At 43.9% G+C, this 24,120-nt stretch overlaps 1 protein-coding gene across 7 annotated transcripts in view; it reads right to left on the bottom strand.

Moving 5' to 3' along the window:
* Nucleotides 1–24,120, bottom strand: part of mid2 (midline 2) — a 136,586-nt gene that overhangs the window by 74,398 nt on the left and 38,068 nt on the right. Inside the window, exons 1-3 of one of the 7 annotated variants that reach the window (XM_071457655.1) lie at nucleotides 16,525–16,774; nucleotides 16,453–16,469; nucleotides 16,215–16,323 (exon numbers count right to left, since the gene is read on the bottom strand). The exons of 4 other annotated variants lie outside the window; for them this stretch is intronic. The gene's annotated coding sequence lies outside the window, so the exon portion shown is untranslated. Of the gene's footprint in view, nucleotides 1–16,214; nucleotides 16,324–16,441; nucleotides 16,476–16,524; nucleotides 16,775–24,120 lie in introns of those variants that run through there. 2 more of the 7 variants (XM_071457656.1, XM_071457654.1) reach the window with 2 other exon arrangements.

Genomic DNA, 24,120 nt, shown 5'->3' with positions numbered 1-24,120 from the left:
AATACTGGATTACATTTATTGAAAATCCCATTTTATATATGCATGTATTTTTCATGTTTTTGTAATGATGAATTTCATTAATACTCACTACCTCAAAGGATGATTTGCCTCTCTGGGATAATTAACATCTAATCTAATTATAACAAAACAAGTACACAAAAACATACAAGTGCACAAAAACACATCCTCCTTTTCAAACCCTGAGAAGATGAAAATATGGGACATGTAATGGGCTAAAACTGACTTGATATGAAGGATGTGCTGAGGTGAAACCACAACCAAAGAATCAAAGAAACTTGTTCCCTAAGAGGAGAATAGAATAACAGATGACTTCCTGGAAAAGCACACTTCAGTGCAAGGTAGATTCTACAGGTATGAACAAGGAGCACACATGCATTCACCTCACATGTGTGTTTCTAACTCTTACACACACACTGACATAGTGCCAGCTAATGCCAGATGCACACAAACAGACGCACAAACACACACAATGAGATGCACTTGGTCACTGCTTCATTACCGGACTTGAACTGAACTAACCCTGACTGTGACGATCTACAGTGAATCACCACATTGACAGTGTATTTATCACCACTCATCCCATCAGACCTTCATCCAATCCCTCCATCCACGCTGCCACTACTCCAGTGTACCTGGAATCTCTGCATCTCACTGAAGGCTGTCGATCACAGGCTTATCACAGTGAAGGAAGAGGAGCAGAAAATCACAGAGTTGAGGTTAAAAGTCTCCAGAGAGCAAGACGACAGTAAACAACAGCAGCAGGGGGTCGCTGATCTTCCTTATTCAGGGGCTTCAGAAAACACACCCTGCAGCTGTGGGAAAAAACATTTGTACTCTCATTATGGGAAAATGCTATCACTTCTGCTTTTTGGTGTAAAAGAGTGGGTTGGAAATAACTGAGACATTACTTACCAAGAAAATAGTTTAAACAAACACGTTAAAGAATCGTTAATTGAAGCCATAGGCACTGAGGTGGCCTAATTTACAATTCTCATTGTCTTTTAATGTACTGCAGGTGATGGAAAAAATTAAAACCAGAACAAAACTTTCCTGCAGATTGAAGGAAAAGTTAAAACTCTAACAGCACATTTACATATTTGTGGAGACAGCTGGAGTGAAGCAGTGCTAACTAACTCCCCATCAGTGGCAAAACAATCAATACACAACAAGTTCAAGTGTTTGCATTCAAGGTGCTGGCAGGTCTGTTTCCTTCGGACAGAGCCACAGTAGCTGTTTATGTTAAGCTCAGCTAACCGGCTGCTGTGAGTAGCTTCGGGCAGTTCTAACCTATTTGCTGGCCTCTTGTGTGTTTCTGGAGGTAGCTGCTAGCTAAACCTTCAACTGACGTGACAACATACAGTGTTTTGGTTAAACAGTTGCTTTAATGCGTTAACCTCGCTGTGCTCTGGTACAATAGCTGTTTGCCAGGGGTCTGTTAGAGGCCAGCTGCATTCACAGGAGCCAGCAGGTTGATTCTCCACAGTGGTTTGGGGCCAAACACAGACAGATGCTATTCAGCTGACAGGCCCAGTCAGTCGTTGGCTGTGACCTCAATCTGCTGTGGACCTTGTTGTTGCAGTGAGTGTTCCACAAATATCTCCAAACAGGCAAAAGGTTACAGATGTTAATAACAAATGAAAGGGTTTCTTCTTTGGCTTGTTCATGAAACATCACTAATTAAAGAGCAGCCTGGAAGAAAACAGAGGCTTGAAATTTTTATGGAGCAGGGAGGATGTTAAACCGTGGCACAGCAAGATGGTGGTTTGATTTCTCTCTCTGCCTCACACTCCGTCTTTCTAAAAAATAAATAAAAGAGCTTTCATTCATTACTACATGAGGTAGCCAAACACCACACCTGGAGCCAACATGTGTCTTTCCACAGAGAATGGCTGGCCTTCACACATTTTGGCACAGCCCAGGTACTAATCAGGAGCGCACACATTAAAGTGACTAATAAAAACACCCTAACGCAGCCCTGCTGTGTGAGTACTTTCATTTGTGACCGTGCAGGTAAACTCTCCAGCCCCGATCCTGGCATTTACCCTAATCACCTCAGCTGAGCATTTAAACCAAGAAGAAACAGGACATTGTTTGTGTGGATTCAGTGGAATTCAGCTGCATTAGTGGACTGAAATGCTGACATTTATTTGGAGAGCAAATCATTATTTCAGTTGGGGTTAAAATACCCACAAGCATAAGACACATGTCAGGACCAGTCACTGCTGAGTTTTGCCAGACATCAGGAGACTACAGTTCACCACCATGGTCCTGGAAAAAGGAAATTGGGCAGCTCCACAAACGACAGCCAACCAGTTGACCAGAACACACAGCACAACTGTACACGTGATTATATAAGTGGGATCAAGCAGCACATTAAACTTGCTGTGCTACATTTCCGTCTCGTCTTTGACAGGAGCCATGTGTCTCGACGCAGCTGCTTCATGGGATGAAAAGGAATGTTTTAGCACATGAGGAACCGCCCAGGGTTCCTTTGGCCACCACTTTCATTCTGGCTGTTTCCCTTCATCTTTTCCCTCTCTTCTTCCTCTGCTCTCACTCTTCTTCCTGCCTCCACTTGCCCAGTCTCCCACCCCCCTCTCGGCCTGTCTTTTCCAGCCTCTCTCTCCCTCTCTCTCTCTCTGCAGCAGACCTCAGAGCGGGCTGGATTCATCAAACATGTGATTCCTATTCATAGAATGTAAACAGTAATGCAGCCAAGCCGGTGTTTCCATTTCACATTCAGCACAGAGGAGCTTAAGCTTAACCCTGTCACTGCTACACTGGAGACAGTTTTTGCATTTTGACACATCTGCAGGTATTATGTGTTACGCTGCTTACATCTTATATCACATTTGGCTTATCAGTTAAAATTTTAGAGGGAAATCCATCTGCTTACACTGCTCTGCATATTGATTCAGCAATTAAATTTTAAATCATTCAGTCACAGATTTACAGATTTTTAACAAAATCTGCTTTTTCAATTACCTAGTAAGCATCTGGCTTCAAGGTCAGCCTCATACTCAGTGGAGTATGAAAAAGGCAGCAGATGGAGCTGTGGTTCCCTCTACCAGTCAGCGTTCCCTCATCACCAGTTTAGCTTTTGATGGGAGAAATAAGAGCCGTGATCTTAATTCAATTTTTTCAAATTTTTTTTCCAAATGTTTCTTTATGACACTGATTAAAAAAGATTTGTTGGATTTTATCATGATTTAAAAATGTATTCATATAACTCTGAAACACAGGAAACTGTGGGTGTATGTGCATTGCTAGAATCTCATCTGTATGTGGACCTGCACATTCTTCTGCCCACATATATTTAAATGGGATTTTGAGTGCGGCCCCAATTCTATATAAAATTAGCTGCGCTGGAGCCTTTGGGATAGTGTGTTTGCTCGGCTTATATCTCTCTGTCACTTACACATATCTAGTGCAGTTTAACGAAGCAGGTATTAGTGTGTGAGGTGCTTTGTGCCACTATGTTCTGTATGTTTTTTTGCCTCTTTGCATGAGCAGTGTTTGTTTTGTCTGTATGTTCTGCTGCAGGTGGGTCAGACCTACACGACTCCTCTCACCTGTCACTGAGTGCAGCTGTGTGTATTGTTGCATACACCCACACTCACTCTCAGAGGCCATATTTGTTTCCTATGTTCTTTTAGCTGCCTGTCAGCTGTACTGATGAGGTCTCTGATGCAAGTAACTGAAAATAAAATAAACTATCAATTCTAACAAATGCAAGACCAAGCCAGACTTGCTAATTGGTTTGATACATTTATACATGAAAGCAAAATGAAATGAGATTTTCACAGGGTTGTGACAGTGAGTAGAACACACCTCCTCTCCTTTACCCTCCACTTAATACCTCTGCCTGTTACAGCTTGGCAGCCTGTGGGTAATAAAGTTAATACTGTCAGACGTCGTCTCATCAGCTCTCTGAGGCTCTTGTGCTGCGCTGCAGAGCCTTATCAGGCTTCAACACAACACTGTGTAGCAACCATGCCCCTGCCTCACTTCACGCTGCTTCCATTATTCATGTGCATTTGCCCAGGTGAGAACAAACCCAGGATCAGAAGTTGGCAGAACAGCTTATTAGATATTTAGACGCTGCTGAGTGTACTGGAGGGAGGAAAGGATGAAGAGTGAAGGAGAACAGAGGTACCGCTGGCTGTCAACAAAGGCAAAAATATAAATCGGTTAACGGGCCTCAAGCCCTGTGGCTAGTGTGCAGGTTGTAAGGTTTGACCCTGGAAGTCAGGAGACAGTTCCATGTAATTCCTCTCTTCAAAGCACAGGACGTGGATACACTGACAGTCTAAAACGGACGAGGGCAAGTAGAGATGGATCCACAATCATTCAGGAAAATGTTTTTTTAGAAAGAATATAAATTCTCTCTTTTTTTAAATTGACTCACTCCCTCAAACAGCACATTCCTCTTACTTCACTGCCTGGAGTTTAAAAGTGAGATATACTTTCTTCTTAAGCATCAATTAGGCTGCTCAAATGTGTGAAGACTGCTACGTTTGCTCAAATACACAAAGAATATTGACAGTTTCAAAGCCAGCTCACCTTGAACATTGTCCAACAGCTACAACACCGACTCTGTTTTATCTTCTACGACATGACTAAGCTCCACAGAGCTCAGTAATAACTATCATTTTGGAGCAAAACGATTCCCCTACATGTAGTGATGAAACTAAAATGACATAAAATAAGATGATAGAGTGAAAAAGCACTGCAGAAGGTAAGAAATCTATTGTCTTGCTTTGCAGGAAACAAATTTTGTTGTGTTGACAGTTGACACCAATTCAGCTTCAATTTTTCTATATTTTCAGAGTGAATACAAAGAGCACAGCGGCAAGTTAATGGCTTACCTTTAACTGGAATTTCCTATAAAAATGCAAATTGACTATACATTGTGGGAAAAAGCAATCTATGCTCCGTATAAACAGCACTTTCAGCTTCCAAAAAGAGGATTTTTTCTGTGGGAAATTGAATTCCCGTGCCCTGTACACATATATTAGACTGGAGAGACTGTCAAGAAGACAAGAGATTGATGATATACCCCTGAAGAGTTTCCCCATTGCAACAAACAGCTGACAACTTAAAATGTATTATATTCATGCTCCACATGAGCAGGCTAACGGATCCTAAGGTGCCAGCCACTTTATCAATAGCTTGTCAAACTGCGTTAGCAAATGCTGTTGGCCATGTTGGTGTTATTGATTCTAGCGGAAGCAGATACCCAGGTCAATACTAAGGTCTGACTGCTCCTATGACAGCTGTCCTTATTAAGAAACATCTCTGAGATAAAACCCACTGTGCTACTGAGCTGCGATGGATTTGTCTGCTTGAAAGTGACGAGAGTTTGGACGTTTCTCCTCCTCACTGCTGTCATGTCATCAGATCAAAACCAAACTGTTTCAGGAGAGGAAAAGCCTACACCCTTCAGATTCTAGTAGTGTATGTGGAGATAAGATTGAGATAAAGAAAGACAAAGAGTCAAAGAGAGAACGTCTTGGTGGTGAATGTATGTGTGCTTCCCCATGTACGTCTGTTTCCTGAATCTGCACTGGCAGCTGGGGTTCAATCAAACTGTCAGCGCAGCCTGGCAGCCGAGGGAAATACATTTCTACGTCTGATGAAGAAGATAGTACAGATGAAAGACTTGTTGGAGTTGTCTCGGGTGAATCATCAGTAACCCCATTACACACAGGCAGAGCAACTAACCTTGTTTTTGGGGACCACTCCATCTCCCTCCCTCCCTTTCTCAGTAGAGGTGATGGAGGGAAAAAAACTGTGTGAACTGACAAAATGAAATTGATGATTTAATATTTTAAACCCTAGATAGATTTTCCATTCCGACCCTCAGAGTGAAAGGTCTTCCCCATGCTGCACCTCATGCTGCATGTTGCAGGGCCAAGTGTTCCCACACATACATGAGCTGCATTTATCCAGACACAGAGGGAAATTTCCCATTACCATGAAATGATACTGAACTGCACTGTGACCAAAAGCTATTAAACAGCTGCGTTGGTGCTCTGAGTGCAGCATTCGCCTTGGGTCCTCCCCAACACAAGACATCCAGGAAGACCATTCACTACTTCAGCTGGAGTAGATGGTGCCATTAATAAAGCAGGAGGTGTTTCTGATGTGTTACTCCACCGCTGAGTTATTCACGATGACCCAGTGTCAGAGAGAGAGAGAGAGAGAGAGAGTAAAAAATACAAAGGTCAACTGAACGAGATGAAACACACAGAGGTCAAGAGACATCAACTCAAAAACAGATCACACACCCAGAGAGCAAAACAAAAAGAGCAATAAAGACAGAGAGAGAGCGAGAGTGGGGGTGTGTGTGTGTGTGTGTGTGTGTGGGGGGGGGGGGTCGGAGGCCTTGCCATCAGTGTGACCCCAGGGAGGGGGTTCCTGTCCTCTATCTGGCTCTCTTACTCTACAAAGTCAGAGCCTTCTATTTATACAGCACTGTAATGTTTGGCATTTCCTTCGGGGGGGGGGGGGGGGGGGGGGGGGGGCAGTGTGAGCCATTGTTTTTCTTGGCTGCTGTTCGATTGGCTCCCCTCCCTGTGTCGAAATGTCAGCAGCTCGTACCTCTATTTGTTCCATCATCTTTATGTATCACTCATCAGATCTTATCATCGTCACACAGACGTTTGATGGATTGAGGTTTTTTTTACCTTTATCCTGTGAAACTCAGACCTGAGACGTGTGGTAGGTGAGGACAGTCTGGGAGGGGTAACCACATCACAACACCATTGTCCAAAGACAAATCTCAGCAAATCTCAGCTTGCTGACTGCTGCTGTAGCAACAATGATGTTGCAATGATACGCAACACATAATCATTGCAAACACAGTTATTTGCAGTGCTGAGCAGTCACTCTAAACTTCAGCAGCTGACAACTTCACTGACAAAGAGGAAAACACAGGCAATGCATTGTAATAAAGGGATTCTTCTCTGAAATATCAGAAAATGAAACGTACTCCCAGTGAAGAGCTGTGTGAGGTAAGAACACGCCACTGAAATGGCCTAACTGACAAATAAAAACACAGATACAGGTATAAAAGAGAAATATAAAAATTTATACATCCAAAACCTGTAGAAAAAAGGCTGTGTTTACCTGGGCTAAGGTGGTATTAGCTCTCACAGAGACTACTCTCACAAACATGGAGAAAAATGTGAATTGAAAAAAAAAACACCCCCGCGCCTCTGCCTTACAACTGAAACCGACACAAATCAATAGGTTGTTAGTTAAACAATAGCTGCCCAACTTTGCCGGCTTTTTAAAAATAGCTGGTCCCCAGGGCACTGCAAAACCAAAGAGAGTAATTGTGAAGGTTAACAATGCCCACTGCTATATGAATATTGAACTGAAGCGATGGCCTGGAGACCAAAAAGAAAGGAGCTCAGTTCAAGAGCTTTTTGCTAGAGGCAGGTTCACAGGAGAGCCTGCTCACACTAATGATGGGTTTGAAAAAAATGGTCAACTTCAGTGGAGCTTTTTTATATTTTAAGGAATTAATAGTATTAAAATATGATGTCCAGCAGACACAGACAGATGACTGGTGTTTAGCAGAGGGTTTTAGGAGAACATCAGTTATTAGACGTGGTCTCTACCAACCAGCAAGAGAGGAGCTTTTAAAGAGGTGTTCCTTAGAAATACCTGCTGAGCAGATGATTGTGTAGGATGAACAGTGTTTAAGTCTGTATGTGAGTCAGTCGAGGAATGAGCCGTGTTTTTTTTCCTCCTCTACCCCAATGACTTTCTGTCTTTGCTCTCTGCTCTGTGTAGCTATTAACCCTCCCCTGAATCCTACAAACACCCTTGAAGCTCAAAAATCTTTTTTCACGCCTCCTCCTGTTTACACCTACCCTCTCGATCTCTCTTTAGACTTTTCCTCTCACTCTGCCTCCATTTTCCACGCCCAATCCCTCTATTTTTATCACAGCTGCATCCTGGCCTGTGCTGGCTTCAGTACGGTGAGAAGAGATGTTCATTATAGCAAACATGTCTCTGTTAAATGGACCAGAAACAAGCAGTGCAACCTGAAAACAAACTGCTACACATGACGCTCACATGCCAGCATGTTTAACTATACATGTACAGTGTTCACCCCCGGGTCACATCCCTCCCAGCACCACTCCCTTGGCAGAACTCTACGCCTCCACAACCTCCGTGGCTCCTGCATCCCTGAGAGAGGAGGTGTGGTGCACTCTACCCAACAGAGAGGCTTCTGGGGTGAGCAGCATGACGGCAGAGCTGGGCCTGGTCCCGGGCTCCTGGTTCCAGTAGGTGAGATCATGGGAAACACATGCGGCGCTGTAGGAGTGTACACAGGCAGCTGGCTGTTAACTAGCGTGTTGGGAGGTTGGCCATCTTTGCAGCTCAGCGGCTGCTGTTGGGCTGAGGTGGAAAAGCTCCCTCTCCCTTCCTGTCTTGGTGGATTCTAAGGATTTAGACCCCAGTGTTGTGAGACTTTGGGTCTTGCACACATGAACAAGTTGAGTTAGGGCCAAGATCACACCTACAGCTGGCAGCCTGTTGTTAAGTCCAAACCATGACCCAAATATTACTTACACTGCACTTTCACATTAGGTCATTTAGGTTCAAGCTTAGAAACAAAGAAGCAGTTGTAGTTTTCAAGGTCAGAGTCAAAATAAATCTCATCAAATCAAATTTAAGTTCAACAAGCAGTTTTTTTCCCCTCAAACTTAAAGTTTTTACTTTAAATGTACCAGTAGAATAAAATATTCTACAACAGAATACAATATTCTACTGGTACGTTTCCCCTCTCACAGAATTCATCTCCTGCTCTCCTACATTTCCTTCACCACTACACCACATCTAACCAACAACCTGAGAATGGATTATTCACTGTGTGCTGATGGAGTCTAATTCATATAATATTAATATTAATTTCACACTGATCTCTCCTTATTGAACTAAGCATAACCGTGGGAGCTGGGGGTGCTGCAGCACTCAAACATGTGTTTGAAAAAATTAAATGATATAATAACATTAAATAAGATGAACTGGAAACATTAATGACTAAAAATAAGGCTTTAGTGACAGCTTTTTTGTCATATTAGTCACATGACCTTACTGATGCAGGTAATGACCTTATCGTCACAGACGTAGCTAACTAACCACCTGTGGAAATGGTTTTTTGGAAGCCTCAACTAAATCGATCGATGAACCCTCAGAGTTTGATGATGGGGAGCACACTGACAGAAGTTGTGCTCCTGCATCTCAAGCTAACATCTTGGGTCACAATGCAAATGTTTCAGAGGCAATGGCACCAACCGAGCAGCCTTAGTTTTCCTGGAAGGTTGTTTGGCAAAGGAAAGTTTTGTCGTTCAACAAAGAGACGGCTGCGTTATATTGAGGATGGTGATCATGTTGTTTCTTTCAGCTGCTGTGTCAAAGAGGACGAAGGTCTAATTATTGAAGACGGTGTAAGGTTGACAACAGTTTTGTTCAGGGTGGCTCAACAAACTGGCAGAGAAGCTTCACAGTGATGCCATTAATTATTGCATTTTTATCTGATACTGCAGACAAGCTCAGAATACAGTAAAGCATGTTTTGGAACTGGTGTACAGGTCAGAGCTCTTTCTGGGCAGGAAGGGGTTAGCTTTTCAGAGTGACAGCATTTTGTATGAACTTATGCTGGAACGTGCATACAGCCTCCTGAAGCAGACAGAACTGAGCCTTAGGTAGTTGTTCACAGAACACCAAAGCCAGCACTGTAGGCATCCTTGAATGCAACAGATTGCTTAGAAAGCGTCAGGAAGCACTTTGAGACAATGCAGTGGTGGAGAACATACTACACTCAGTTACACAGGGTGACAAAAACCCCAGTCCATTACTGTCCCACAACAGAGCCAGAGGTAGAAGCACAACATGAGTTTTATAAAGCAGTGAGTTTGGTTACAGAGAAACTAAAGAGGAAATTTGACAAAGATCTCATGAAAACAGCAGGTTTCCTTCACCTTCTCTTGCACGTTGACACAACCCGACTGGAGATCCAGCTCAGATGATTGAGGATGTCTCTGGTGATTCTCTCTGAACCACTGTAAGAGACATAGCCAACAATATGTCCAAACTCCTCCCACAAACAAGAGCTATTTTACAAGAAGGAGAAAACCTCATTAAACTATGCCTTTGTCTCCCCATCTCGACTGCTTCACTGGAGAGAACGTTTTCCACTCTTCACCGTCTGAAGACATTGTCAAGCATGTTCATGGCTATGTTTTGGCCTGTGAGGTCATCAACAGCAATCCAAAGAGAAAGGCCACATTTGAAGTTGTGTGATGCCGGCGGTTTTTCCATGCTGCCGCCACACAACATGCATTAGTCTTTGGAGACTTGTATTTGGCTATGTGTGCCATGTTCTTGTTTTTGAGCCTGATCTGTGCACCTTTTGAATATGATTCTCTCTTATCTAGCTTGGCAATGAACAAGTTCCAACCTAAAAGAGAAAGTGCATATTTGTTCATACATATTTTATGATAAAGTCTGTACAGAGAGGCGTTGAAAAGATTAAATGTGCTACTTAAACTTCTGTGACACCTTGTTTACTGTTGCCATAGTGTTCAGTACCACCGGCAGCGTCTAGAACTCCTGCCATGCCCAATTCTATAACCCCCACCAATTCTCCTCTCTGAAATTTACTGCTGTGCTATCCAACTCACATATTGAGGCATCTGAGAACATTTATTCAGTGTCCTCTGAGTTCAAATTATATTTTTCTTACCTCCCAAAACAAAGTGAAACAGTGGAAGAAACACTGAAGAATCTGGCTTTAAAATAAAAAGATTACTCTTGTGGCCAATGTAGCTGCCCAATAAGGTTCAATCTGGAGAGCTCTCTGGCTAATTAAGTTTCAAATAGCACTACTCTCAAACCAATAGAGTTAAGCTGCAGCAGGGGCAATGGAAGACCATTAGATTTTGGCCTCATGGGATTCCAATGCAAACTGATGCTGTGTAATATAGTGTAATCTGGTCATTCAGCCTTTTTCCAGCAGGACTGCAGCCAACAAACCTTTAATCAAGTACAAATGCGTAAACAATTCACCGGATATTGTGACACATCCTTGGATGCTTGTAATCTGTCGAACATATGCTCCACAACATCATTCACTTACTGAACTGGACTGGAGTGTGTAATCTGTTACCCATGTTTACTACACTCGTGTACATCACTGTCACTACTGTCACTGAAAGGGTTTGCACCTCTGTTAGATGACACTGAGATGAGACCGTGAGATGGATGAAAGAGGAAGATGAGAACGAGGACAGTTATAACCATACTTGACCTCCTTCATTTTGTTTAGTATGTTCTTGTCATCTTCAGATCAGTGGTTTCTAAACTGTAGCTCTTTCCTAGGTCAGTGGATTGTTGAATCTGGAATCAGAGGGAACTGGAGCCTGAGACTGAAGCCCACAGTTCTGCTTGCTGCCTACTGGCTCTCACCGGTTTTATCTTTAGGACTGGACCAAGCCCTGTTCTCTGCTACCACCAGTGTGTCCTCTGATCCACACTGGCCTCCACACATGTAATGTTATAAACTTATAAGCAATGATTCATATCATGCAATCCATTCTAACTTACAGTCAACAGCATATAGAATTTAGCCTGGAATATGTTTTGCATTACTGAGCATCCTGAGATGGAAAGTCTGGAAAACATCTACTGAAGATCAACTGAGAGGAGCAGCTAGACGCACCAATCAGCAAACTATGGGAAGTGGGTTAGATGATGATGGGAATGAGAACCACATTACGTTTGTCATTAATCTGACTGATTAAATACTAATCAAACTGAAGGATAACTATATAAGCTTGATATAAAAACATACAGCCAGTCTTGGTTGAACAGCACAGGCTTTTCCTCGGCAGTGTATTCACTGTGCCTTATTGCTGTGTGCTCTGTGCTGCTCTGATAACGTTGCATGCAGCTGGGTACAACTGTTAGCCCCAGTTTAAAACCAAGTTCAAACAGCACCAACAGACAGATGTGTAACACCAAACCAGCACAAGCATAAAATCACATTCATCTTGTTTTTGGCCAGAATGAGAAAGTTAAGCAACGTGGTGCTGTGCACAGCCCCGTCTGCTGATCTACATGCAGTGTGAGTGTATCTGGGAGACAGGCTGTGGCTCTGTTGGCAGCGACCTTCGTTGCACTGGGTGCTATGAAGGGATCAAAGGAGTCTGGAGACAAAAACAGGAGGCAATCAGTCACACTATACATTCCTCCATGCTATGGCAGTCTCTACTCCCACATTCATTCCCTTGATCAGTTCTGTATCACATAGAAAACCAGTTCCTCTAATGAATGTCCTTAGTGAGCCTTGGCAATCTGTTAGTTTCATTCACTTTCTATATATTTTATAATTCATTACCTCCATCAGGGAGGTTATATTTTCGCCCGTGTCTGCCGGTTTGTTGGTTTGTCAGAAGAGTTTCACTAAAAGCACTGAGCTGATTTGCACCAAGTGCCCATTAAATTCTGGTTCAAATGGTGGATCAACAAATTTTTATCACTGGGGCATTTTTCAACATTTTCATCGGTTTCTCAGGAAATAATGACATTTTAAAAAATCACACATATTTATGGCGTTGACATCTATGAGTTTGTGCAATTTGGTACAGATACAGATAATAATCTAGATCGTTCATTCTTGACATCTGACTGTAAACAGGATGAGACAGCCAGCCCCAGCAGCTGAGCCTTAGGAATGTAACTGCTCTTCCACCTGTTTTGACACTTTCCATTTAACATAGCTACTAGTCACACCTCACCTCTGCTGTGTCAACGGTTGTGGGGAATATGTAGAGTAGTACAGATCCCTGTGGTTTTCTTGCTACAGAGAAATATTTTGAAAAGGAACTTTCTGTCAGTACGTGCACAGTGGCAGCTGCTTTATACAACTCACAACACCCTGAAGAGCATTCAATAGTGATACTGTGCTTACTCCAATTCTCTCAACACATCACATTTGTGCCCACCATGAAAGCAAGTCCTCTCAGGTATCGTTAGTGCTGTAAAACATAAAAATAAAAGAACTCCATTTCATCCTACCATGATAACACAAACACTGAAACTTATCAGTCTTCTTCCACCGATTTAGACCCAACATTTACCAGCACAGAGTGGTTTTCTCAGTTCATGCACCATCCATATGTGCACCAGCAATATGGCTGAGGGTAAAAGCTCAGGAGCATGTGGTTTACTAAAGGGACCATTTCTGCGAGCTGCTGAACCGTTGAGTAGAATTAGTGGAATTGCTGTGGTCTAGATTTGCTGCAGAAAGCTGGAACACTGTGACGAATGGTGAGGCTGGAAGCAAGAGGCAGGGTTTTAAAACATCAGGGGTGCAGATTCATGGCTTCTCTTGGTATGTGCCTCAGCTGCACCTTGGTGCACACACACACACACACACACACACAAAATGGTCTTTGGGGTCGGATGACACTATGTGCTGATAAATACATTAGCGGCAGCAGCACCAACCTCAGGTTGTCATGTTGTCTGTTTAAAAGTTTCATCAAGGTAAATGAAAGATTTTCAAGAACTTTTAATGCCACTTACTTCACCTCTGAAGTGAAAGTAAAAGGAATTCCTCTCAGATCGCAGGTCTGCCTGACTGGGCTTACATCTCAGCTGCTCAACATTAGACTTTATTCAATTCTTCAAGGAGTTTGGGGACTTGAGCATAGTTGTGGAAAACAATATAATTTATGATCTAATAAGAACTTGCAGACACCTTGATAAATCAGCTAAATGTCACTAGACAATCAGCACCGTGGGAAGTAAGAGCAAGATGAGACCACATGTCTGCATGCTGTTTTCTTCTGTTTAGTGACCCACTGTGCTGTGTTATCAACACCCTCTTAAGGTTGTTGCACTATATTGTTGCACTTACTGCACAAAAAGTCACAGGATTCAAAGTAAAAGTTATTGTGAGTATTATTTTCCAGTTCCCCTTTTAACAATTCTGAGTTGGAGGGAAAGATTTTGGCAACATTGCAATTTTGCAATCCAAACTATGAATGTTACAAGACAGCATGCATGAAAACCTTGCTCTGATGAACGATGTCTCAGTCTCACAACACAGGACAAACAACGTTCCTTTAAAGCTACCACTTTCTCTCAATCCCCTTCTGTCCTCAGTGAATAGAAAAACTCTCAGCACAAAAGGTCAAACAAAATAGGTTAATAGCAGGTAAAGCAGACACAAAACAGTGAGCTATGTAATGTGCCTTGGAACACAGGGTACAGCACCCTCCTCTCCTCAGAAGGGGGAGAGGAGAGAGACACTGAGAGTCGGGTGGAGGGAGAGAGGACAGAGACAGATGATTGATGTGTGGATAAACCAAGAGAGAGAATGAGAGGGAAGGAAGGAGGATGAGAGAGAGACCACAGGAAAACAACCCTAAAGATAGACAGTCAGGGAAGAGAACCTATGGCTTTACAACGTATAAGACTCAACCCACAGCAGTGACTGTGTTCGTGTCTGTTTGAGATGGAACATGAGTGTGCTGATGTGTAATCGGCCTGATGAGCCATGTTGTGTAATGGTATGAGACAGGGCAGCTCCGGGTAAACTACTGCTACACTGCACTTGCACAGGGCTGATTGGGTTTGTGCTTTTAGTCCACCTCATCGTGGTTGTGTGCTTCGCTCCAACAGCTGGCCCAGGCAGAGACGGAGAGAGAGAGAGGCAGAGATTATCAATCTGGGAAGAGGACTGAAGACTCAGCAAAGAACCACAGATTTAAGGAAAGGTTAGAGCCAAATAAAAAGCAGCAAGCTACTCTAGTTCCACTTCAGCCTGGCAGACATTGATCCCATAACAAAAGTGTTGATCTTCCCTGTTAATGCCACCCAGCCTCCCAGCAGACGGAGGTATTCAACGAGCACGCTCCCTCGTAGTGTCAGCTGAGCTCAGCAGGATCATCAGAACTCAGCTGAGCTCAATCTTTGGCATTCACCACTGCACAAGATGAATTATGTGTGGTGACACTTCAACACCCTCCTGACAACTTTGTGCATTTCATCACAACTTGACAGGGTATTAATTCTGGAGCACTGGTTTACTTCAACGCTACCCAGTGGCAGATTTGTTTTTGATTCTGAAGTCAGTGTTTATTGCTTCAGATGAGCTGTCACCAGAAAGGAAAGACTTCGGCTTCATCCATATAAAAATGAAATATGCATCTGTGTCAAAGTATAATTATTCAGTGAGACTGTTATTTCTGAGATGTTTAAAAATGAAAATGAAATGAATATTTGATTATTGTTAAAAAGATACTGCACAACAATCACATTAACACAGCTGGTGCCAAGAAGAGGAATGTTCCACTGACACTAAAAACTAAGCCACACAAGTTCACTGCATGTGATCCAAAACAGACGCCAGAGAGGACAGCGAAGGTTCCTGACGGTGTGAAGACGCTTATGATCCAAACCAAAACATGATGAAATGTAAAAAATATAAGAAGTGTGTGTGTTTGTGGCGCAGGAAGCCAGCAGCCCCCCATCTGCGCTGTAACTCCCCCCCCCAAAACGAGCAGAGGGCTAGAGGCTACACGATAAAACTGTTCCACATGCTCTGCAGAACATGAATCTCTGCTGAATCATTCTCACAAGAATCTGCGATCCTCTGCGCAGCAGGGGCAGCCACCCAAACCGGGGTCCGCGGCCATCCTGTGGTCTTACGGGAGTTGCAGGGGACTTCCAGTCAAAAATACAGGACAGGTTTCATTTCCCTGGGTTTCAATGGAACATAAAAAACACACGGCCCCAAAACGAGAGTGTGGACAAGAAGCGGTTCTCCAGTTTGGTTCTAGTACAGCAACAGCACAGATCTGTCCCTGCATGGTGCAGCATGAGAACCCATGAGAACCCATGAGAACCCATGAGAACCCATGAGAACCCATGAGAACCGCTCCAGGACCAGCAGCCGACCTCAGACATGTGAAAGCTAAAGGCAACACATCAAGAAAATCCCAGAGGGCTGGAGGAAAGATAAAACCACCGGCTCCCGTCTCTATTCCCGGGCGCTTGTGTCCCCCCCCCCGGCGTCTCCGAGCGCTGTCCCCGACCCGAGCCCCGCACAGCCGGCCCGACCCAGACACCTCTCAGCGCGGGAGGGAGGGCTTTCAGACACCTACCAGCTTTACATGCCGAGCACTCTTTTCTTCTGTCATCTTGAGAGTAGCCCAAAATGAAGTTAGAAGAAACACAAGAGGGCTGGACAGATCCTGTAGAGGACTCCTTCTCTTCTCCTTCTCCTTCTGCTTCTGCTTCTCCTTCTCCTTCTGCTTCTGCTTCTCCTTCTGCTTCTCCTTCTCCTTCTGCTTCTCCTTCTCTTCTCCTTCTGCTTCTGCTTCTGCTTCTCCTTCTCTTCTCCTTCTCTTCTCCTTCTCCTTCTCCTTCTGCTTCTCCTTCTGCTTCTCCTTCTCCTTCTGCTTCTGCTTCTGCTTCTCCTTCTCTTCTCCTTCTCTTCTCCTTCTCCTTCTGCTTCTGCTTCTCCTTCTCTTCTCCTTCTCTTCTCCTCAGGCGCGGCGCGACGCAAAAACACCCGCCCGGTGCGGTCAGTCAGGCAGCGGCTGGCGACAGCTCCCAGGCGGGAGGAAGACTCAACTTTGGAAAAATGAGAGAGGGAAGTGAGGGAGACACAGACAGATCGAGAGAGAGAGAGAGAGAGGGAGGGAGAGAGACACAGACAGATCGAGAGAGAGGGAGAGAGGGAAAGAGAGAGAGAGGGAGAGAGACACAGACAGATCGAGAGAGAGGGAGAGAGAGAGAGGGAGAGAGAGAGAGGGAGGGAGAGAGACACAGACAGATCGAGAGAGAGGGAGGGAGGGAGGGAGGGAGAGAGAGAGGGAGGGAGAGAGAGAGACAGACAGATCGAGAGAGGGAGGGAGGGAGAGAGACACAGACAGATCGAGAGAGAGAGAGAGAGAGGGAGGGAGCGCAGCCAGACAATCACAGGAAAGCGGCTCCTCCTCCCCCCACAGCAGCCGAGGCTTCAGCTCGGAGCAGCTGAAAACGCAGCGTGAGTGAAGCCCACTGCCTCACTTCATGTGTAGCTACACACTGCGGACCCCCTCCACCCCACAGGCTACAGGCTACTGGATGATGCAGTGACAACATACTGGCTGATAACAACTAGCATTTTACTGAATGAAGCCAACTCGATACCGCGGCGACCGGCGCTGCCGCCCAGGAACACGGGTCAGAGGATGAGGTCACACGGTGTCGTTCACCTGTTGGACTGGACGACAGCTGACCTGCAGCCTGGCTGATGAATGAATGAATCACCACAATCTCTCCTCATTTTCTTTTTCTGGGAACTGATGCAACCCTGGGTAATAAAGCTGGTAAAAGTTCATTACTATCAATAAGTAAAACAGGGAGGTAACATCATGTTCAACTGCAAAAAGGCCCAAAGGCGCCAATTAGAATATTCATAGATTTAAACTTGAGCAAAAGTGGTTTGTAATTATGGCAATATCACACTTTAATTTCTTGGATTAATGACACAAATGTGTGTGTGTGTCAAGTAATGCCTGTGTTTTACTGTGTGTAAAACCCCTGTATGCCACAGTTGATCTGTCACTAAACTGCAGTTTATATGCTCCACATTTTCACGGTAATATTCCTTTCATATATGTAGAGGATATCACCCCTACTGGAGACAAAAATACATCAGAGACTCACTATAACTTTGTTCTGAGGAGGCGCCGTCTGTGTCTGCAGGTGTGTGCCGGGCTGCTGTGGTGTGTGTGTGAGCTCGGCAGCGGTGCAGAGGTTAAGAGGTTTTGCAGAGATTTGCTGCAGACTGCTCTTGTGTGTTGTTGCTGCTCTCTGCCAGCCTGTCCTGCACTGCTCCTGTCTGACCTGACACTGCTCCTAATACCATTTCTTCCCACCGCTCCGCTCTCTGCATTAAGGCCACATGTGCTGTGGTTGCTTCATAATAACAGACACAGTCAGACTAATGTAATATTGATGGAAATGTTAATGTTGGACATGTTGAAAGTGTTCACATACTGCTTTAGGCTGCCACAGCGTTTAGAAAGCTTTCAAAAGGCATCTGATCGTTTTTCAAAGTAGACAGTGTAGAGACAAACGGTGGGTGTAACACAGCAGGTAGGTTTCTGCAGGTACACAGCACCAGACAAGGTGTGGCCTGACAAGCCGTTGAGCTCTACCACTGTCAACAAGAGCCACCGCGTATCGACTGAGAGCCCGTCTCTTTATTTCAAACTGACTGTTTACTATATTTACCTGTCTGTTTACAATGAACACATCTACAAACAAAGACGTCCTGCCCCCCCACCACCGTCTTCCTGTCTACAGTAATGTGGGCCTCCCAGTGAGAAAATCCTTCCACAGATGAGTTCTGCACTGTGAGGTAGAATCTGTTGGTCACCTGTCTGTGTGCTGCACTTCTCTTTCCCACCAAGGTTCTGGAGGAGCTTGTCTCTGTGACACTGAGCCGTTGTGACCAGACGAACAGGTGTGATCGCAGAAATAAAACCCATCATAAAATCAACTCAAAGAAGGTGGATCTTAATGTAGCTTTCAAAAGGTTTGGTGTGGTTGGATTTGGTTGGTTTTTCACTCTTGGTCTTTTTAGAATATGCTGTAGACTATAGGCCAACTGTTGAATCCTCATGTATTTTCTGCGTATGATTCCAAGTTATTAAAAGAACATTTCTTCCTGAGTACATGGGGAGAGCAAGTGAATATTAAACTTGAATTCCCAGTGGAGGCATTTTGGATTTTAATAGGTCTTTTGCTCTTTGAGCCTGACAGAATGGTTGGTTGATTGACTGCACATACGTAGCCTGGATCCAGCCCCAGGCATCCATCAGCACTGTCTTCACTCAGATATCCTCACTGACCACGCACAGATCTGAATTTTCTGACGGGCGGACGCCTCCTCTGATGTGAGCGTCAGCGTCCAGCGCTCTGAATGAACTCAGAAGTTTGTGGGCAGGACAGGACTAATGTATGTTTGCTCAGAGTGTGTGCAAAGCAGCTCTCTGCTGCTGCGCTGCGATTGGTCAGAGGATTGCTACTGACATTGTGATAGGAGCCTATTTCACTTTATTTTAATCAGACACAATATCCTCTCAGTCTAACTCTGGCCACTCAGACTCATTTACTTCTGCAGCACTAGCTGGTTATTATATCACACATGTGATTACAGCAACTACAACAGCAAATACACCAGTGATAAAACCGTGTGTGAGCAGCTTCAGACAGTCAGCCTGAGTCTGCTGCTACACTCACTCCACATTCGCTCTTTACTGTGTAAAATGCAGCCTTTTGATTATGGATGTGTGCTTAAGCCATCGGTGCTCCCAGCTCTTCTGCTGCCACACTGCTCATCTGAGAGCTATGCTACTTGCTGTCACTTGAAGCTTCTTCTTCTTCATATAGCATTTTAAAAGGCCCACAACCTGTAGGCTTTTAATCCATGTTCCCCTTTTGGGGGGTGGGGTGGGGTGTTGCTGTAGACGCTCCCCACTCCCTGCTGTGCTTATGTGTGCTTTGTGGCGACTGACAACAGCCTCGACGCCAAATATCATAACTGTGCGTAGTCTACATTTGAACTGGCTGATATGTTATTTCACAGTTTGATTAAAGTTGAGAATATTTTGTGTGCATAAGCTTCAGAGAAATGATTCTTACATAAAAAGTTACTTGGTAAAAGATGAATTTACTTTAACACAGGTTTGCTATGTCAATCCTCATGTCACTGCTATGACTGTAGCTGCACTGTAAAACTGTGCTGAAGTTTTATTTTTCTCATATAAAAAGGGGGTTGCCCTCGGAAACAACAGACATAATGAAAAGTGTGATGAATACTTATCAAAGACAAAGGGTGACAGAATGAGGACAGGCTGGCGGACTGAGGCTGCTGTGGACAGTAAACACGCTGGTCGCTGGAGACTTGGCCTCTCTATTGTGCGACTGTGGCCCAGGCATGAGGCATATTACATATCAAATTACCATCAGCACCAGTACGTAACAATGTTTGCATGCACCTCTCTCACACACACAGACGCACACAGACACGCTCACACACTTCGAAGTGCACACTTGCATGACAAATCACCAACACCACCAAACAGTATGTGTCCAGAGGAAATGCATCAGCTCCTCTTTTCCTCTTTCCTCTCCCAGCCCCCAGCCCCCAGAACAGCGCTCATCAGGGACGTATTGTACAGCAGCAGTCTGTCTGTGTGCTGCAGCAACATGAAGAGAGCGGGAAAAACACTCGCTGCAGAGACACACACTCAAAAAAATCTCTGTTCCTTTCAGAAGATAGGGATTTTTGGCCGAGTGTAGAAACCTCAATACAGTAATCCTGTTGTTAGTATTCTGTGGCTGCATGCGTTTCTTACTATTCTGGTGTGTGTGTGTGTGTGTGTATTTATATATATATACACACACTGCTCAGTAGCCGTGGCGATCATTTTATTTCACTCCAGTTTTACTTTAATCATTATTTCTTTCATTACAACCACCCACTGTTAACCTGGTGAGGCAGCTGGGGAATGTGACATTTTGAGCCATCTCACTTTCATTTGGCAACAAATGTAGCAGGAACCTAACAGCGCTTCACAGGGAAGAACAATAATAGCTTTGTCACTGATAAAATGTAAGTGATAAAATGCCACAGGTCTGTAGATATTCAGGTGAAGGTATCATCTGGCCGTCCTTTTCCTTAATTCAAAACTGATCATCATGCCCAGATCAATAAAACACTCAGGGGGCATAAACAAAGAAGTTGCTGCGTGAGGCATCGCTCCGTCAGGTTTCTATTAGTCTCGCCACCTCAAATCTGTTATGTGTTTCCAGTGGAGCCAAGCTGCAGATGTTCTTGATTCACTTTTACCTACATACACACAAGAAGCACAGCTCATACTGTACGTCACACAGCAACATGAACGCTGTCTGTATTTCACCCTTAAAGAAAGGCTGCTTCAGATCTTCTTCAACTGGAGACTTGTGGCCACTGTGGGTTGTTGATTGTTGGCATTTTAACCTTGATAGATCTGAGAGGGTGGGGGCCATAGTGTAGCAAATATTTAGACACTGAACAGGTCGGTTCAGTGTCACATTGGTGGCAGGATCAGATCTATAGTTGGTATGAGGAAACTAGATTTAAGCTACGAGTGTAAACCAAACTGAAGACATGGTGACCCCTGTCTGAAGAAACGACACTGCGTCCTTTGAATGTGTGTGAATGTGTGTGAATGTGTGTGTGTGTGTGTGTGTGTGTGTGTGTGTGTGTGTGTGTGTGTGTGCTCAGCAGAGGGAATGCCCAGACTTTCTTATCATAGTCACATTTGCCTTCTTCACCGTCTGGCTCCACACCAAGACAGGATGGAGCCGAGCACAGGCTGTCCATGGACACACAGCCAAATCCAAGGAGTGGCCACTACTGTGTGTATTTGTACCCAACCAGAGAGAGAGCAAAAAAAAAGTCCACTTTCCACATGGACTAAAATGTATTTAAACAAAATGATCAGTGTATTTGACCTCTGCAGCGTCACTGTAAGCCTGGACTTATACCTTGACAGGTATAAACAGTTTAATAGCTTTTGTGGCCCCTTAATACAATTCATCATAATTACAGCACTTATCCAGCCAGCACCATCATCTACACTTTAACTTATGTTAGATAATATAAGTGACATTATAGAATTCAGATGCTTTTTGTGGTACGTCATTGGGATTAGCAAACCAAACACATGCACTACTAGATGTCAGATGCCGGAGTAAAGCTTAAAATACTAAGTCAGTCTGTTCATTTTGGGAGGATCTTGCTGTACATACATGTATTTTAGGGTTAACTATAAAGTGTCACTGATACTCTCTGGCTTCACTCATTGCAATTATATTGCCGTTAAGGACGTACACACAAATAAAGAAATGATCAACAGAGCCAGAAGAAAAAAAAGAAAATAGAAAAAAGCAGATGGACAAGCTTATTTGTGAAATGAATCAAGTGTACATCTAAAGCAGCCAACACACAGCTACCATACTCTTTGTAAGCCAAGCCAGTGTTTCATGACAACACTGTAACACTTATGTAACTTTATCTGACAGGCTTTCATATTAACATGACCGTCTGAAACCTTTAAAAAGAATCTGGAGTCACAGCCAGCTTTAAAAACTTATTTCCATAATGCCACGTTCATGTTTTCCGCTTGAGTAGTTGCCTGGTTTGGGAACATGCAGCTCGTTGTCAGCTGTCACAATCTGTGGGATCATGGGAGCTGCTGTTTTTTTCAAATAACGATGCAACAAGTTGAGTTTTGGTTTACTGTAATGCTGGTGGCACCAGCTTAGCAGTTTAGCAGAGTGGTTGGTTTCCACAGGCGTGAGGATGTGTCTGGGTTGCAGTTAGCTTCAAATACAGTCAACACAGTTTGTGGGTCCCACCCTGTTGCTTGGTGATGCTGATGTTTATCACCAAGCCTTTAATATATGAATTTTATCTTATAGAGACCCACAGAATGGCAGAGGTGGATTTAAAAATGCTCACTAGAAGAGGAGCATGAAGCAGGAGATGTACAGAACACAACCCGTTTGTTTGTCTGAACCAGACGTCACAGAGGAGGGAGAGGGCAAGATGTGGGAGTTAATTATTACAGTGCTACAGTATCTGATGGCAGCCAACAAATGACTTCCATCCATTCTTTCATCTGAAATCCAAAAATCCAAAACACTCTCTGAGCCATTCTTTACAGGGCAGCCTTTATTATCTAAATAATATATATATTAATAACATTTTATCATTTTATTGAAGAGTTTGACCTTTATACATATGAAAAATCATTCAATATTTTTTGTCATTCAAGTGAATATTTACAAATATAACTGATGTAATGAAACATACATGAAGAAGAAAGTCCAGTCTATCTGAGAGTGACATCACTGTGGATCACAGATCAGGCCTTTAAGAGTCTTTCCAAATTAGACTGGTGCTTAGTGCTGGTCAATTATGCTGATATGATCAATTATGTAGAGTATCTCATCCTCTGGGTACCACAGATGTCGTTTACAATTACAGACATTTGGAACTGGCTCACTCACCATATCTCCGTCACTGTGGATCAATATGGCACTCCTGCTCAGCACTTAGAATTTCACTTCCCCTACGGCAAAGAACTTTTGGCTTTGCTGCTAAGACCTGGGATTCTGCACAGTAGGTGTAGCCTCAGTAACACATCTCTCTGCTGTGTTAAAACTGAGTGGTTCTCAGACTATCAGGTGACATGAAGGAAGGCTGCACTCAGACCAGTTTCAATGACAGAGTGGGTGAAGTGCCCAACATGGCGATCAGTCACTGTATACACTGCATGTGTCCACACAGTAATCACACATACACACACTGGTTTCACCATGAAATCCCACAGTGGATGATTATTACATAACCCACAGCACAGCTGCAGCACTATGCAAAACAAGCAAAAACAGTGAGAGTGACATCAGCTGAGCTGAAATAATCAGACCTGACAGCACAGTGCTGGTTTTAAAGCCTGACTGGTGTCGAGTGGGTTACATTACCAGTTACTGGTTAACAAAGCATGAAACCACGCTGCTACTGCAGCAAAAGGCAGGCAGCAGAAGTGGGAAAGGTAGAGAGCCTGAGAGGGAGACTGGAGACAGAAAAAGCAAAAACACGGAGGAGGATATGGAGAAATATGGGTCAGACAGAGAAAGACAGGGAAAGCTCAGTGTAAATCAGAATGTGTAAACATGTACAGGCTTAATCTCATTATCCCTCGTCCTCCTGGGCCTACGATCAGATGCTTGATTAAAGCAGGAGATGAAAGAAGAGAGGTAGAGGATAGAGATGGAGCAGAAGGGAGGATAGGAGCTAGACTGAATAGCCTAATAAATAGAGACTGAGAAATAGTATGGAGCTGACATTATGTCTCAACTACATGTTTATTATTGGGGACTATATGAATGTGAGCCAGAGTGATATTTGTGTAACAATATGATAGGCTGTATTGTAATCATAATCATCTTTTTCTACAAATG

This window comes from Trachinotus anak, unplaced genomic scaffold, assembly GCF_046630095.1.
Source record: "Trachinotus anak isolate AG129_WGS33_773 ecotype Australia unplaced genomic scaffold, CSIRO_AGI_Tana_v1 ptg000021l, whole genome shotgun sequence".
NCBI lineage: Eukaryota > Metazoa > Chordata > Actinopteri > Carangiformes > Carangidae > Trachinotus > Trachinotus anak.
This window is presented reverse-complemented; position numbering and strand designations above follow the sequence as displayed.